General features: G+C 42.9%; 1 long non-coding RNA gene across 1 annotated transcript in view; it reads right to left on the bottom strand.

The window, feature by feature from the left end:
• Positions 1-18,037, bottom strand: part of LOC139257355 (uncharacterized) — a 120,469-nt gene continuing 102,432 nt past the window's right edge. The window contains exon 2 of the long non-coding RNA XR_011592282.1: positions 1-580. This is a non-coding gene — a long non-coding RNA (uncharacterized lncRNA). The remainder of the gene's footprint in view (positions 581-18,037) is intronic.

The following is an 18,037-nucleotide window of genomic DNA, read 5'->3' as shown; positions in this document are numbered from 1 at the left end:
TAATTAAAAGGTATTAAATTTTATTCAAAATAAATGAAAACTTTTGCAATTGACTGAACAAACATAGGAGTTGTTATCTTTACTTTATGCATACATCTTTACTGAGCCCCAAGAATATCATCTTTGGCTGTGTTGAGAAACACTTATGCTTCCTCAACCTTTAGTTATCAGATGTTAAACACTCTTTGTCAAGTGGTGCTTACACATCTGTGACCACCAGTATTTAGCCTGCGTCTCCTTCTTCCTGTAAGTGGATCTCAACACACACTCCTTGTAAATAGAAAATGCTAATCTTTGAGTTTATCAGCTGCTGTCTCCAAACAGCTGTCCAAGTTCAAGTTCTTTGGCTGTGTGTCAATTTTCCATTCAGCTGTGGTGTGGCTGATAGTCGTCTTTTACAGAAGTCTGGCTGTTGAGGCTCCTGGTATCAACCTTTGAAGCTTCCTTCTGTCCAACAGGCTAGCTGGCCTGCCAGAAAAGACCACTAAATGCATCTTGGAGAGCACGGTAACATGCAAGGGAAGAGGTGTAGCCTCCAGCAAGATCCTGGGGTGTGGCAGTACGCACATGGTTCAGGTACCTGAAAACAAAAGAGGAACACAGTTCTGAGAAATTAATTTGCATACTTCCTATTACAAGTAAATTATAAATAAATTAAAAATAAAAGTTTCTCAATTTCATACAGGTAGCTGTATAGCTTGAAAATTAACTACTGATGCAGTTGCACTTCAGGTGCCAGTTTGACATCAATACCAATTTTAAAAGCAGCGGTCATGGACTATTGTGTTCGACAGCCCACTTCAGAGTGTCAGTTGTGGCTCAGTGGGTAGCACTCTCGCCTCTGAGTCAGAAGGTTGTGGGTTAAGTCTCACTTCAGGGACTTCAGCACAAAATCTAGGCTGACACTTCAATGCAACGCTGAGGGAGTGCTGCACTGTCGGAGGTGCTGTCTTTCGGATGAGACATTAAACCCCGTCTGTTCTCTCAGGTGGACGTAAAAGATCCCATGGTACTATTTCAAAGAAGAGCAGGGGAGTTATCCCCGGTGTCCTGGCCAATATCTATCTCTCAATCAACATAACAAAAACAGATTATCTGATCATTATCACACTGCTGTTTGTGGGAGCTTGCTGTGCGCAAATTGACTGCCGTGATTCCTACATTACAACAGTGACTACACTCCAAAAGTACTTCATTGTCAAGTACTTTGAGATGTCCGGTAGTGGTGAAAGGCGCTATATAAATGCAAGTCTTTCTTTCACTTATTGGCATCCAACTGCTGCCAACAAAATTGCGCTTCTACCACAACCAGTCTGTCATTGAAGTGAACAGAGATACCCTCTCCAGGTAGGCGCAAACCAATTCCAATAAAATCAGTTTGCATTCAGATTATAGTTATATTATAGATATTGCATTCGTGCACTACAAAATTTACAACTTTATGTAAAATATACAATATATCTCACTCCTTAATAAGAGCAGCAAGTATTTAAATAGACCAGTGGCCAACAAAATCTCTGGAAATGGGAATTTTACCAAAGGATTGCATCCACGCAAGGATATGCCAGGAAGGCACTTAGTCTTACCTTGTTGCTGACAGGCTTCGAGAGTCCTTAATATGGGATGAATTTAGTGAACACTTAAGAAAGGCATGGGCTAATCAGACAGCAAGCATGGATCTGTAAAAGGCAGGTTGTGCTTAACTACTTTAATTGGATTGCTTAAAAGAATGGATAATGGGAATGTGGTGGACATATATATGGAATTTCATAAGACATTTGATAGGGTGCCACATAGGAGACTTGTTGCAAACATTATGACAGAGTATTAAAGAAAATGTAGCTGCATGGATAGTGAGATGTCATGGATACTGTAGGCAGAAAGTCGGGGGGTAAATAGTTGCTTTGCAGATTAATTAGATGTGGCTAATTGTATGTTTCATGGACTGCTTATTAAAATTTGCTAATCAAACCAAATTAGAGGGTGTTACAAACTAAGGAAGAAGGCAGGCGATTTCTGGGGGACCTGAACAGGTTCGTGGAGGTGGCAGATAAGTGGTTTATGTAACTCAATGCCAAGAACTATGAAGTAGTACATTTTAAGATGAAGGACAATGAAAGGCAATTATATCCTAAATAATAAGATTGGAAAAACAGAGATAAATAATAAAAAATTCCTAACTTAACTTTAGAAGGTTGTACTTGAGAGATCCTGTGGATGAAAATGTTTTGAGGATAAATTGTATAATATTGTTTCCACTTGGTAGTGAATCATCAACAAGGAAGCACAAAAATCTCAAGATTATCTCCAGAAGACTGAAGGAGGAAGTTACAAGAAATGTTTTCACACAGGATGGTAGACCATAGACAACTTTACCACAAGTGGCTTCTGAGAGAGACTATATAAGGTTCGAAAATCCACGGCCGCATTTTATTGGAACACCGTAAAAACAAGAAAACTAAATGGGATCGTCCTATACATTTTAAATGAACATTTTTGGCCAAATAAAATCCTCAGACCAGGCAGGCTGGGATACAGACATTGTGGAGTCTGGCTCACAAGCGAGACAGAGGCACTGGCCAATGGGGGAAAAGTGCATTCTGGCAGGCCAATCAGGGGTCGAGTTGGGCCTGAAGCGGGGAACTCCTCAACCAATGGGGACTACCCAACCCAGTTCGAAAATATGACTCACCCCGAATCAAATTATGAATGTGGACCATTATCTACCTAATCAATATGGACAGTAGACAATAGCCCTGAGATCACTGCGGTAATTGACTCCCAGGAATGTTACAATGGACCAGCAGATGTTAAGGCACCAATGTGCACGGAAACAATACCCCTGTCCTCACACCTACCTGTACCTGTGACATCTTCTGATTGCACTGTGGAGTCTGGCTCACAAGCGAGACAGAGGCATTGGCCAATGGGGGAAAAGTGCATTCTGGCAGGCCAATTGGGTCGAGTCGGGCCTGAAGCAGGGAAATCCTCAACCAATGGGGACTACCCGGCCCAGTTTGAAAATATGACTCATCCCTAATCAAATTATGAACATCTTCTGATTAAACATTCAAAGCCATCTCCCCGCCCAAACTTACACAATTGGGTACAAATATAGGACCTAGAGAACCACTGGGAGAACAGAGAGGAAGCCGCTGGAGTAGTGAGGAAGGAGAGGAAGCCGCTGGAGTAGTGAGGAAGGAGAGAAGCCGCTGCAGCAGTAGGAGGAGTCGAGAAGCAGTAGCAGTCACAGACAGACAGAAACCGAGAGAGAACGGAGATGGACTGTTACCGGCTGGGAAACCTACCATCGAACGGGTCCTGGACTCGAATTGTGTGCTGAATATACAACCCAACTACCGAGAGGCCCAACATCGTCTCAAGAAGCCGAGCCGCACACCGAACAACGCTCCGAGGCCAACCAGCTGAAGAACCGGAGACTGAAGTAACTGGGAGAGGCAACATTCACTCCAGCTACCCCGTAAACCAACCATCCTAAGGCTAAAAGGAATAACTGTCAAAAAGGGATCGTAAGTATTATCCTGGGGTTTTCTTTTCCCAACTGTCAGCCTAGGTCAGTCAGGTAAAAAGGGGGGTGGGGGTGGTGTTTGAACTGTCTTGTAAAGGTAAAATTGTGTAAGGTTTTCGTTGTGTCTGTTTCTTCCCATAGATTTTCACAGTTTATAAGTGTGTGTCAGATATGTGTTTTGATGAAGTTTGACCTTGTTGGAAACTTACCGTGGTTAATAAATTGGACTTACCCGTTTTTTTTGTTCCAAGGACCACTTGTCTCAGTGTTTTGTTTTCCCTTGTGGAAACTCATAATCCACCAAAATTCTGAGCTTAGAACCAGATAGGGGTGCTAGGGCGCTTCGCAACCGCTAGTTTAGTGGTCAGCGAGCCATAAGCTGCTGGACCGTCCCCTAGAAGGGACAGAGAGGCCCAATACACCAACAGCCATCAAAGGCCCCTGTAATTGGGCAGAGCAAAACCCCCTACAACTATATCATTTATAAAAGTATCTGAAAAAGAAAATTAGTAATTGAAAATGGGCAGAGGAGTAGGATTAATGTAGATAGCTCCAGTTAAAAGACTTTTCTGGAACAGGCACGATGGCCCCAATTGTTGTCTCCTGTGCTGTAATTTATGATTTGAGTAAAATAGGTTGTTCTTAAAAGACAACCTATTGAGGTGAAATTTGTGCAAATCCTGATTAATTCCCCATGCATTCCACAATATCTGCTTAAAGGCAATGATCAATGAAAGGGCATATTTGCTTGGTGGTTTTCCCAAACAGAAGATTCAATTGTGCATGGTTTCAGCACATCTGCATTGGGGAAAGATGACAGTTCAGCATTAGATTAGATTTGCAGCCTTCAATCCATAGTGCACATGCACTGCAGATTGTCAATGCATCTGAGGAATGCTCAACAGTTGCATGGAATGTTAGACCACCAGCAGTTGAGGTAAATGGAAAAGAAAATCAGACAGGGGAGGGGGGTGGGGGTGCTGGGGTCTGGGGGAGTAAAACAGGCTAATGATTCACTAGCATCCACTTTTCACCTGCCGATAAAGGGGGTGAAATTTGACTGGCGGTAGCACAAAATGGACAATAACAAATCGGCAGCCCATTTTGAACCTGACCCGATTTTATATTCCACTGAAATCAAAAGAAAAATCGGGCTGGATATAAAACAGGCTGCCGATTCACTACCGCCCCTCCTGTGCTATTGCCAAAGTCAAACTTCATCCCCAAATAACTTCCAGTTACGTGACTAGCAAAGCAGAACAAGTGAAGGGCTTCTGAATGGGAAGTTTATTTTTAAGAAAAAGCTTTTGACGTTCATTGAATCGAAAGACAGTTACTTATACCTACTGTCAAACTAAGTTCCAGAAGTACATCTAGTCTGCTGAAACATCTGCGTGCTAAACATGCCTTCAGTTTTCAAAATAAACTTTTAACATTACTTCTGCTACAGGCAACAACAATATAACAACAAATGAAACCAGTCAATTTCGACAGAATACTTTGGAAGTTCAGGATCGCTGCAAGCCCATGAATCAAGCCAAGTACGATAAGATAACCAATGCTATTGTAAAGTGGATAGCTACTGACTGTAGACCCATTATCATTGTAAGTGATACAGGGCTATGAGTTATTAGACAATCTTCTAATCAGTTGTATGCCTTGCCTTACAAAGGAACCATCGTATCATGAATAGACCATCTATACAACAACGAAAAGACTACAAGTTGAAGTAACCAGTTGATGCTTTGACTAGTGATTACTGGACAACCATGAGCAATCACAGCTACCTTGGAATCACTGCACAACTGATTAATGTTGCTTAGCACTACAGTCTTTTGTACCAACTGTAGAGCATACCGAGAGAGACACTATGTTGAAACATGTGCAGAGCCTTTTTTGGATGTTGTGAAAGAGTGGAATATATAAGGCAAGGTAACAACAATACAATGCAATATAATAAGAACATAAGAAATAGGAGCAGGAGTAAGCCATATGGCCCCTCGAGCCTGCTCCACCATTTAATATGATCATGGTTGATCCACTCATGGACTCAGGTTCACTTCCCTGCCCGCTCTCCATAACCCCTTATTCCCTTATTGTTTAAGAAACTGTCTATTTCTGTCTTACATTTATTCAATGTCCCAGCTTCCACAGCTATCTGAGGCAGCAAATTCCACAGATCCACAACCTTCAGAAGAAATTTCTCCTCATCTCAGTTTTAGATTGGCAGCCCCTTATTCTAAGATTATGTCCTCTAGTTCTAGTCTCCCCCATCAGTGGAAACATCCTTTCTGCATCACCTTGTCAAGTCCCCGCATAATCTTATACGTTTCGATAAGATCACCTCTCATTCTTCTGAACTCCAATGAGTAGAGGCCCAACCTACTCAACCTTTCCTCATAAGTCATCTCTGGAATCAACCTTGTGAACCTTCTCTGAACTGCCTCCAAAGCAAGTATATCCCTTCGTAAATATGGAAACCAAAACTGCATGCAGTATTCCAGGTGTGGCTTCACCAATACCCTGTACAACTGTAGCAAGACTTCCCTGATTTTATACTCTATCCCCTTTGCAATAAAGGCCAAGATTCCATTGGCCTTCCTGATCACTTGCTGTACCTGCATACTAACCTTTTGTGTTTCATGCACAAGTACCCCCAGGTCCCGCTGTACTGCAGCACTTTGCAATCTTTCTCCATTTAACTAATAACTTGCTCTTTGATTTTTTCTGCCAAAGTGCATGACCTCACACTTTCCAACATTATACTCCATCTTTTTTGCCTACTCACTTAGCCTGTCTATGTCCTCTTGCAGATGTTTTGTGTTCTCCTCACACATTGCTTTTCGTCCCATCTTTGTATAGTCGGCAAACTTGGCTACGTTACACCAGGTCCCTTCCTCCAAGTCGTTAATATAGATTGTAAATAGTTGGGGTCCCAGCACTGATCCCTGCATGCGGCACCCCAGTGGTTACTGATTGCCAACCCGAGAATGAACCATTTATCCCTACTCTCTGTTTTCTGTTCATTAACCAATCCTCTATCCATGCTAATATATTACCCCCAACCCCATGATCTTTTATCTTGTGCAGTAACCTTTTATGTGGCACCATGTCAAATGCCTTCTGGAAGTCCAAATACACCACATCCACTGGTTCCCCTTTATCCACCCTGTTTGTTACATCCTCAAAGAATTCTAGCAAATTTGTCAAACATGACTTCCCCTTCATAAGTTCATGCTGACTCTGCCTGAACCGAATTTTGCTTTTCCAAATGTCCTGCTACTGCTTCTTTAATAATGGACTCCAACATCTTCCCAACCACAGATGTTAGGCTAACTGGTCTATAGTTTCCTGAATGGGCTGAAAATTGCAGCCTCGACGGGTCCGTACGATGTGCACACACACCCGGCGAAGCCTCGCAAAAGCCATCTCTCGGCACACGATGCGCATGCGGCAAGAATCGGCTTTTGCAATCTGTCAACATTTTTTTTGACAGATCGAACACATCCCCACAGGAAGGACATCCGCGGGGCAGAGATTGGGCTGTTTGTCCAACTCTTGCCCAGCGAATGTCCTTCAAACCCTTGCGTCTGGTAGCCTACTTTTACCAGCATAAGAGTTTTAAAACTTAGAAAATTTGAATTTAATCACTCATTTTTATATTAAAAACCCTGTCCATTAAAGCAAGTTTATTTTTAACCCTATTAAAACACACACAAAAAAAATTAAAAATTTTTTCTAAAACATTCAATTTCAATTATTTTTAAATATGTGAGGTGGTTTTTTTTATTTATTGTGTTGCGTTTCTTATTTTAGGCGGGTATTTTCATTGATAGTAATGGGAGCTCATACAAACATTTTTATCAATGAGAATACTGCACAGTGATTGGTGGTCCAGGCCCACGTGATTCCAGGATACGAGTTACGTACCTGGAGGACATGTTCCCGTACACTGCACAGCGAATGAAGGCCTCCGACCAGAATCCTACGTTCCTCTGGGACCACCAGGTATTTTCGTTAAAAAATTTCGGGTCTGTGGGGTTCATCCGAAGTAAGCCTCTGACCGCAATTTTCCCCCAATCTTTTGCCATTTGAATACATGCCATGCATCGCTTATACTCTAGAGATCGATCACAGTAGTACTTAATGATAGATCAGCTCGGAAATACAATGACTTGGAATTTCCAGTCCTGATGACAGCGAACTGGTAGCATTCGCCGTCGAAACTGACGCAACTTCAGGATGTAGCGCATGTGCAGCCTATCGCGGAAATCCTGAAGTTGCGGTCTGTCATTCACTGCTCCTTCACCCGCTCACAGAGCCGGCAATCAGTGAAATCTCTCAAATCATAGCATGCAATGAAAACTTTGGCTCTTCCACAGTAATTACACTGTTAAATAACCTATTAAAATTTAGACCCAAGGGATATGCTGGGGTTTTAACAGCATATTGACTGCTAAACAAAGGTTATCGCCCTGAAAAATGAATTTTAAGTTTGTGCAGTAAAATTTATATATTTTAATAAAAATTATAAATGTAAAAGTTAGAACTTTAAGAGCTTACCCATTTCTTGGTTTACTGTTCTGTGTTCTGATTGGCTGCTCTGACAGCTTGTTGACATCACAGCAGCTCGCACTATGGGATTCCCACCACTACTTTGATTTGAATTACGCGTCGGAAAACCCGAACTTCTTGACAGAGATCACGAGATCTTTGTGCGAAGCTTACTTCGAGGCCAACGGCGAACGCCTTTGCTTCAACGCTGACCGCAAATTCTGGGCCAATGGCATAATGTAAGAAACTCATGGTCCATTTCAAATAGAGTCCAGTGCAGAACTCGAAATACAACAGGCCACAAATAGGTCAGAAACAATAATCTCTTATACTAACTAGATGTAACTCCACATTGCAGATGGTTCAGTGATTGCTTAGAAATAGATTTGCTATCTCAGCCACGTTAGCTCTTCAGAAGCACAATCTAACTGTGCCCACTTCTGCTGGATTTGACAAATTTCAAAAGTCGGAAGCCCTACTGGAGCTCTGCCTCTGGAAATCTACTGAAAATTGCACCCGACAAGTGGGTGAGCTTCCCAATTCCGAAATGTGTGGGCAGCCTGTCAATCATATTGAAATGCAGCCCAGAAATACGATTGGCATATATGTGAGTGGAATCCGGTTGCATTGCTCCAAAAATTGGAATTTGAGACCATTTTCTAGCCTTCTGTAATTCTGCCTTTCAAGCCAAATGTAATTCTTCCCATAAGGTTTAGAGATATTTTACAGATGAAAATAAAAGTAGTCGCATGAACTTCAATAATGCAAAATAAATGGGTTAATCCAACAGTTAAAATAACAGATGCAGGAATGTCAAACCAAGACACCAAAATGTTTAACTTTTGGAAATAAAAATCATTGCACATTGCAATCATTTAAAACACTGCAGAAAAAAAAGGGTTCCAGGAACAGGCACAGGGAGTTAAGATAATTACATAAAAAATAGGAGCAGGAGTAGGCCATCCGGCCCCTCGCGCCTGCGCCACCATTCAACAAGGTCATGGCTAAGCTTCTACCTCAACTAACTTCCTGCACTGTAGTTGAACTTTGTTTTTTGACTTTAGGTTAGAGGCTTCAACTATTTTGGCAATTCTGTCATCAACGATTACTATGCTTTGATTGTATGTAGGAATAGCAGTCTTGATCCCAGGTTTTAATATTTCCAGCATTTTAAGATTTCTTTATAATTAAAAATAACTGCTTGTTGAGTCCTTCATAGTCCTTTCAGCAGAAAAAGAATTCAGATATTAATGCTGGTAACTTCCTATAGCAGACTAGTATGAAGGTGTACGTGATAACAGGAAGCTCTGTTTGCCAAGCATGCTTCTGAAAGCCAGAATCAGTAGGAGCCGGAACCTCCCAACTAAGCTCTCTTTTGGCTAACTATCAGAATCAAACACACTATGCCCATTCTTTTATTAACTAACCTAACCATAAGTATTTGCAGATGTTATCAGCACTAAGAGTCGCCGTTCATACATTTGCTGATCCTCGTAAGTTTTCACAGTATTTTACCACGAACATTTATAATTCTTCTACAGGAATAGTGCAACTAAATACTCCGATTTACGACCACCACAGGTCCGGAAAGAATTAGATTTTTTTTAAGGGAGGAGATGAAGGAGGAAGGAAGAGAAGGGACTTGGGGAATATAAAACTAACTTTTGGCTAGAGGTTTCAACTATTTTGGCAATTCTGTCATCACTGATTACTTTGTTTCAGAGAGTATTTGGGGGCAGCATTTTTGAACCCATGTAAATATTAACAGGTCTTTTGACATATCTTATTGAGTTCGCTGGCTTTAATTCTAAAACACTTAATTTATTCTGCACCTGCTGCACATACATCTGTTAAGTATACAAGAATATTTTCAGCATGCATCAATAAAGTAACTTTTTAAAAGAAAAAAATACAACTTTTTAAACAGGATTTAAAATTTGTATGATCATTTTGCACAGTGAAAGATTCAACTCAAATATGATCCTATCAAAGGATTACCAAATATTAAATGCAGATTGTTTTTTGTCAAACCTGCTGTAATTATGTCACATTTATACATCATCTTTTTTGAAGTGCAATAAACACCAAAGGCATAAAATGCCACTATCAGGACAGAAAAAGTTCCAAACCAGAGTAAAATCTAGACATAATATTAAAGAATATACATTTATGTAGCACCTTTCACATCTTCAGGTCTTTCCAAACCACTTCACAGCCAATGAATTACTTTTGAAGTGTAGTTACTGTTGTTTTGTAGGCTAAAAAGGCACTAACTTGAATACATAGAAACATAGAAAATAGGTGCAGGAGTAGGCCATTCGGCCCTTCTGCACCGCCATTCAATGAGTTCATGGCTGAACATTCAACTTCAGTACCCCATTCCTGCATTCTCGCCATACCCCTTGATCCCCCTAGTAGTAAGGACCTCATCTAACTCCTTTTTGAATATATTTAGTGAATTGGCCTCAACAACTTTCTGTGGTAGAGAATTCCACAGGTTCACCACTCTCTGGGTGAAGAAGTTCCTCCGCATCTCGGTCCTAAATGGCTTACCCCTTATCCTTAGACTGTGACCTCTGGTTCTGGACTTCCCCAACATTGGGAACATTCTTCCTGCATCTAACCTGTCTAACCCCGTCAGAATTTTAAATGTTTCTATGAGGTCCCCTCTCATTCTTCTGAACTCCAGTGAATACAAGCCCAGTTGATCCAGTCTTTCTTGATAGGTCAGTCCCGCCATCCCGGGAATCAGTCTGGTGAACCTTCGCTGCACTCCCTCAATAGCAAGAATGTCCTTCCTCAGGTTAGGAGACCAAAACTGTACACAACACTCCAGGTGTGGCCTCACCAATGCCCTGTACAACTGTAGCAACACCTCCCTGCCCCTGTACTCAAATCCCCTTGCTATGAAGGCCAACATGCCATTTGCTTTCTTAACCGCCTGCTGCACCTGCATGCCAACCTTCAATGACTGATGTACCATGACACCCAGGTCTCTTTGCACCTCCCCTTTTCCTAATCTGTCACCATTCAGATAATAGTCTGTCTCTCTGCTTTTACCACCAAAGTGGATAACCTCACATTTATCCACATTATACTTCATCTGCCATGCATTTGCCCACTCACCTAACCTATCCAAGTCGCTCTGCAGCCTCACAGCATCCTCCTCGCAGCTCACACTAAGGTCCAATAAACAGCAATGGGTTAAATGACCAGTTAATCTGTGTTTGCTGGTGTTGATTGAGCATCAAGTACTATACTTTGGATAGTACATATTACAAACAACAGCAGGGAGTTACTTGATGCTGCAATTAGATTTCAGGGTTCAGATGACTGCTTAAACTATTCTCATGATTTAAATCATCTGAATCCCATTAATTAGATTTCTGAATTTAAATTGTTAAAATGCTTAGGCCAATATAGCTTGAACTAGATAAAGGCTTGCTTGACATGGAGTACAATTTTGGTAGAACAGCTCAAAAATGCCCGTAGTCAGGCAGTCACTATGTGGCTACGTTAATCACAGAGGCTGAACTCCAGGACATAGTCGACATATATAACGAGGCGTACGAAAGCGTGGGCCTTATGCTAAACATCAGTACGACAAAGGTCCTCCACCAGCCTGTCCTTGCCACACAGCACTGCCCCCCAGACATCAAGATCTACGGCGCGGCCCTGGACAACGTGGACCATTTCCCTTATCTCGGGAGCCTCCCATCAACAAGAGCAGGCATTGACGACGAGATCCAATACCGCCTCCAGTGTGTCAGAGCAGCCTTCGGCCGCCTGAGGAAAAGAGTGTTTGAAGACCAGGCTCTCAAAACTGTCACCAAACTCATGGTCTACAGGGCTGTAGTAATACACGATTCTCCTGCATGGCTCCGTGACATGGACCATGTACAGTAGATACCTCAAGTCGCTGGAGAAATACCACCAGCGATGTCTCCGCAAGATCCAACAAATCCCCTGGGAGGACAGATGCATCAACATTATGCACAGGAGGGCAGGAAAAAGAGTGGGAGAGCGATAGTGATAGGGGATTTAATTGTAAGGGGAATAGATAGGCGTTCCTGCGGCCGCAACCGAGACTCCAGGATGGTATGTTGCCTCCCTGGTGAAAGGGTCAAGGATGTCTCGGAGCGGGTGCAGGACATTCTGAAAAAGGAGGGTGAACAGCCAGTGGTGTATGTAGATACCAACGACATAGATAAAAAATGGGATGTGGTCCTACGAGACGAATTTAGGGAGCTTGGAGTTAAATTAAAAAATAGGACCTCAAAAGTAGTAATCTCAGGATTGCTACCAGTGCCATGTGCTCGTCAGAGTAGGAATCGCAGAATAGCTAAGATGAATACGTGGCTTGAGCAGTGGTGCAGAAGGGAGGGATTCAAATTCCTGGGGCATTGGAACTGGTTCTGGGGGAGGTGGGACCAGTACAAACCGGACGGTCTGCACCTGGGCAGGACCAGAACCAATGTCCTAGGGGGAGTGTTTGCTAATGCTGTTGGGGAGGAGTTAAACTAATATGGCAGGGGGATGGGAACCTATGCAGGGAGACAGAGGGAAATAAAATGGAGTCAGAAGCAAAAGATAGAAAGGTGAATAGCAAAAGTGGAGGGCAGAGAAACCCAAGGCAAAAAACAAAAAGGGTCACATTACAGCAGAATTCTGAAGGATAAAATGTGTTAAAAATACATGAAGGCTCTGTGCCTCAATGCGAGGAGTATTCGGAATAAGGTGGACGAATTAACTGCGCAGATAGCAGTTAACGGATATGATGTGATTGCCATCACTGAGACATGGCTCCAGGGTGACCAAGGCTGAGAACTCAACATCCAAGGGTATTCAGCATTTAGGAAGGATAGACAAAAAGGAAAAGTAGGCGGGGTGGTGTTGCTGGTTAAAGAGGAAATTAACGCAATTGTAAGGAAGGCCATTAGCTTGGATGATGTGGAATCTGTATGGGTGGAACTACGGAATACCAAAGGGCAGAAAACACTAGTGGGAGTTGTGTACAGGCCACCAAATAGTAGTAGTGAGGTTGGGGACAGCATCAAAGAAGAAATAAGGGATGTGTGCAATAAAGGTACAGCAGTAATCATGGGCGACTTTAATCTACATATTGATTGGGTTAACCTAACTGGTAGCAATGCGGTAGAGGAGGATTTCCTGGAGTGTATTAGGGATGGGTTTTCTAGACCAATATGTCGAGGAACCAACCAGAGAGCTAGCCATCCTAGACTGGGTGATGTGTAATGAGAAGGGAGTAATTAGCAATTTTGTTTTGCCAGGCCCCTTGGGGAAGAGTGACCAGAACATAGTAGAATTCTTTATTAAGATGGAGAGTGACACAGTTAATTCAGAAACTAGGGTCCTGAACTTAAGGAAAGGTAACTTTGACGGTATGAGGCGCGAATTAGCTAGATTATACTGGCAAATAATACTTAAAGGGTTGACGGTGGATAGGCAATGACAAGCCTTTAATGATCATATGGATGAACTTCAACAATTGTACATCCCTGTCTGGAGTAAAAATAAAACGGGGAAGGTGGCTCAACTGTGGCTAACAAAGGAAATTAAGGATAGTGTTAAATTCAAGGAAGAGGCACATAAATTAGCCAGAAAAAGCAGCAAACCTGAGGACTGGGAAAAATTTAGAATTCTGCAGAGGAGGACAAAGGGTTTAATTAAGAGGGGGAAAATAGAGTAAGAGAGGAAACTTGCCGGGAACATAAAAACTGACTGCAAAAGCTTCTATAGATATGTGAAGAGAAAAAGATTAGTGAAGACAAACGTAGGTCCCTTGCAGTCGGATTCGGGTGAACTTATAATGGGGAACAAAGAAATGGCAGACCAGTTGAACAAATATTTTGGTTCTGTCTTCACGAAGGAAGACACAAATAATCTTCCGGATGTACTAAGGGACCGAGGATCGAGTGAGAAGGAGGAACTGAAGGATATTCTTATTAGGCAGGAAATTGTGTTCGGGACATTGATGGGATTGAAGGCCGATAAATCCCCGGGGCCTGATAGTCTACATCCCATAGTACTTAAGGAAGTGGCCCGAGAAATAGTGGATGCACTGGTGATCATTTTCCAAGTCTATCGACTCTGGATCAGTTCCTATGGACTGGACGGTAGCTAATGTAACAACACTTTTTTTTTTTAAAAAGAAGGGAGAGAAAACGGGTAATTATAGACCGGTTAGCCTGACATCAGTCGTGGGGAAAATGTTGGAATCAATCATTAAGGATGAAATAGCAGCGCATTTGGAAAGCAGTGACAGGATTGGTCCAAGTCAGCATGGATTTATGAAAGGGAAATCATGCTTCACAAATCTTCTGGAATTTTTTGAGGATGTAACTAGCAGAGTGGACAAGAGAGAACCAGTGGATGTGGTGTATTTGGACTTTCAAAAGGCTTTTGACAAGGTCCCACACAAGAGATTGGTGTGCAAAATCAAAGCACATGGTATTGGGGGTAATGTACTGACGTGGATAGAGAATTGGTTGGCAGACAAGAAGCAGAGAGTCGGGATAAACGGGTCCTTTTCAGAATGGCAGGCAGTGACTAGTGGAGTGCCGCAGGGCTCAGTGCTGGGACCCCAGTGCTTTACAATATACATTAATGATTTAGATCATGGAATTGAGTGTAATATCTCCAAGTTTGCAGATGACATTAAACTGGGTGGCGGTGTGAGCAGTGAGGAGGCTGCAGGATGACTTGGACAGGTTAGCCGAGTGGGCAAATACATGGCAGATGCAGTATAATGTGGATAAATGTGAGTTTATCCACTTTGGGGGCAAAAACACGAAGGCAGAATATTATCTGAATGGCGGCAGATTAGGAAAAGGGGACGTGCAGTGAGACCTGGGTGTCATGGTTCATCAGTCATTGAAAGTTGGCATGCAGGTACAGCAGGCGATGAAGAAGGCAAATGGTATGTTGGCCTTCATAGCTGGGGGATGAGAGTATAGGAGCAGGGAAGTCTTACTGCAGTTGTACAGGGTCCTTGGTGAGGCCTCACCTAGAATGTTGTGTTCAGTTTTGGTCTCCTAATCTGAGGAAGGACGTTCTTGCTATTGAGGGAGTGCAGCGAAGGTTCACCAGACTGATTCCAGGGATGGCTGGACTGACATATGAGGAGAGACTGGATCAACTGGGCCTTTATACACGGCAGTTTAGAAGGATGAGAGGGGATCTCAAAGAAACATAAGATACTGACGGGACTGGACAGGTTAGATGCGGGAAGAATGTTCCCGATGTTAGAAACATACAAACATAGAAAATAGGTGCAGGAGTAGGCCATTCGGCCCTTCTAGCCTGCACCGCCATTCAATGAGTTCATGGCTGAACATGCAACTTCAGTACCCCATTCCTGCTTTCTCACCATACCCCTCGATTCCCCTAGTAGCAAGGACTTCATCTAACTCCTTTTTGAATATATTTAGTGAATTGGCCTCAACAACTTTCTGTGGTAGAGAATTCCACAGGTTCACCACTCTCTGGGTGAAGAAATTCCTCCTCATCTCAGTCCTAAATGGCTTCCCCCTTATCCTTAGACTGTGTCCCCTGGTTCTGGACTTCCCCAACATTGGGAACATTCTTCCTGCATCTAACCTGTCTAACCCCGTCAGAATTTTAAACGTTTCTATGAGGTCCCCTCTCATTTTTCTGAACTCCAGTGAATACAAGCCCAGTTGATCCAGTCTTTCTTGATAGGTCAGTCCTGCCATCCCGTGAATCAGTCTGGTGAACCTTCGCTGCACTCCCTCAATAGCAAGAATGTCCTTCCTCAGGTTAGGAGACCAAAACTGTACACAATACTCCAGGTGTGGCCTCACCAAGGCCCTGTACAACTGTAGCAACACCTCCCTGCCCCTGTACTCAAATCCCCTCGCTATGAAGGCCAACATGCCATTTGCTTTCTTAACCGCCTGCTGTACCTGCATGCCAACCTTCAATGACTGATGTACCATGACACCCAGGTCTCGTTGCACCTTCCCTTTTCCGAATCTGTCACCATTCAGATAATAGTCTGTCTCTCTGTTTTTACCACCAAAGTGGATAACCTCACATTTATCCACATTATACTTCATCTGCCATGCATTTGCCCACTCACCTAACCTATCCAAGTCGCTCTGCAGCCTCATAGCATCCTCCTCGCAGCTCACACTGCCACCCAACTTAGTGTCATCCGCAAATTTGGAGATACTACATTTAATCCCCTTGTCTAAATCATTAATGTACAGTGTAAACAGCTGGGGCCCCAGCACAGAACCTTGCGGTACCCCACTAGTCACTGCCTGCCATTCTGAAAAGTCCCCATTTACTCCTACTCTTTGCTTCCTGTCTGACAACCAGTTCTCAATCCATGTCAGCACACTACCCCCAATCCCATGTGCTTTAACTTTGCACATTAATCTCTTGTGTGGGACCTTGTCGAAAGCCTTCTGAAAGTCCAAATATACCACATCAACTGGTTCTCCCTTGTCCACTCTACTGGAAACATCCTCAAAAAATTCCAGAAGATATGTCAAGCATGATTTCCCTTTCACAAATCCATGCTGACTTGGACCTATCATATTACCTCTTTCCAAATGCACTGCTATGACATCCTTAATAATTGGTTCCATCATTTTACCCACTACCGATGTCAGGCTGACCGGTCTATAATTCCCTGTTTTCTCTCTCCCTCCTTTTTTAAAAAGTGGGGTTACATTGGCTACCCTCCATTCCATAGGAACTGATCCAGAGTCAATGGAATGTTGGAAAATGACTGTCAATGCATCCACTATTTCCAAGGCCACCTCCTTAAGTACTCTGGGATGCAGTCCATCAGGCCCTGGGGATTTATCGGCCTTCAATCCCATCAATTTCCCCAACACAATTTCCCGACTAATAAGGAGTTCCCTCAGTTCCTCCTCCTTACTAGACCCTCCGACCCCTTTTATATCCGGAAGGTTGTTTGTGTCCTCCTCAGTGAATACCGAACCAAAGTACTTGTTCAATTGGTCCGCCATTTCTTTGTTCCCCGTTATGACTTCCCCTGATTCTGACTGCAGGGGACCTACGTTTGTCTTTACTAACCTTTTTCTCTTTACATATCTATAGAAACTTTTGCAATCCGTCTTAATGTTCCCTGCAAGCTTCTTCTCATACTCCATTTTCCCTGCCCTAATCAAACCCTTTGTCCTCCTCTGCTGAGTTCTAAATTTCTCCCAGTCCCCGGGTTCGCTGCTATTTCTGGCCAATTTATATGCCACTTCCTTGGCTTTAATGCTATCCCTGATTTCCCTTGATAGCCACGGTTGAGCCACCTTCCCATTTTTATTTTTACGCCAGACAGGAATGTACAATTGTTGTAGTTCATCCATGCGGTCTCTAAATGTCTGCCACTGCCCATCCACAGTCAACCCCTTCAGTATCATTCGCCAATCTATCCTAGCAAATTCACGCCTCATACCTTCAAAGTTACTCTTCTTTAAGTTCTGGACCATGGTCTCTGAATTAACTGTTTCATTCTCCATCCTAATGCAGAATTCCACCATATTATGGTCACTCTTCCCCAAGGGGCCTCGCACAACGAGATTGCTAATTAATCCTCTCTCATTACACAACACCCAGTCTAAGATGGCCTCCCCCCTAGTTGGTTCCTCGACATATTGGTCTAAAAAACCATCCCTTATGCACTCCAGGAAATCCTCCTCCACCGTATTGCTTCCAATTTGGTTAACCCAATCTATGTGCATATTAAAGTCACCCATTATAACTGCTGCACCTTTATTGCACGCACCCCTAATTTCATGTTTGATGCCCTCCCCAACATCACTACTACTGTTTGGAGGTCTGTACACAACTCCCACTAACGTTTTTTGCCCTTTGGTATTCTGCAGCTCTACCCAGATAGATTCCACATCATCCAAGCTAATGTCCTTCCGAACTATTGCCTTA

The sequence above is a fragment of the Pristiophorus japonicus genome, unplaced genomic scaffold, assembly GCF_044704955.1.
Source record: "Pristiophorus japonicus isolate sPriJap1 unplaced genomic scaffold, sPriJap1.hap1 HAP1_SCAFFOLD_822, whole genome shotgun sequence".
Lineage (NCBI taxonomy): Eukaryota > Metazoa > Chordata > Chondrichthyes > Pristiophoridae > Pristiophorus > Pristiophorus japonicus.
This window is presented reverse-complemented; position numbering and strand designations above follow the sequence as displayed.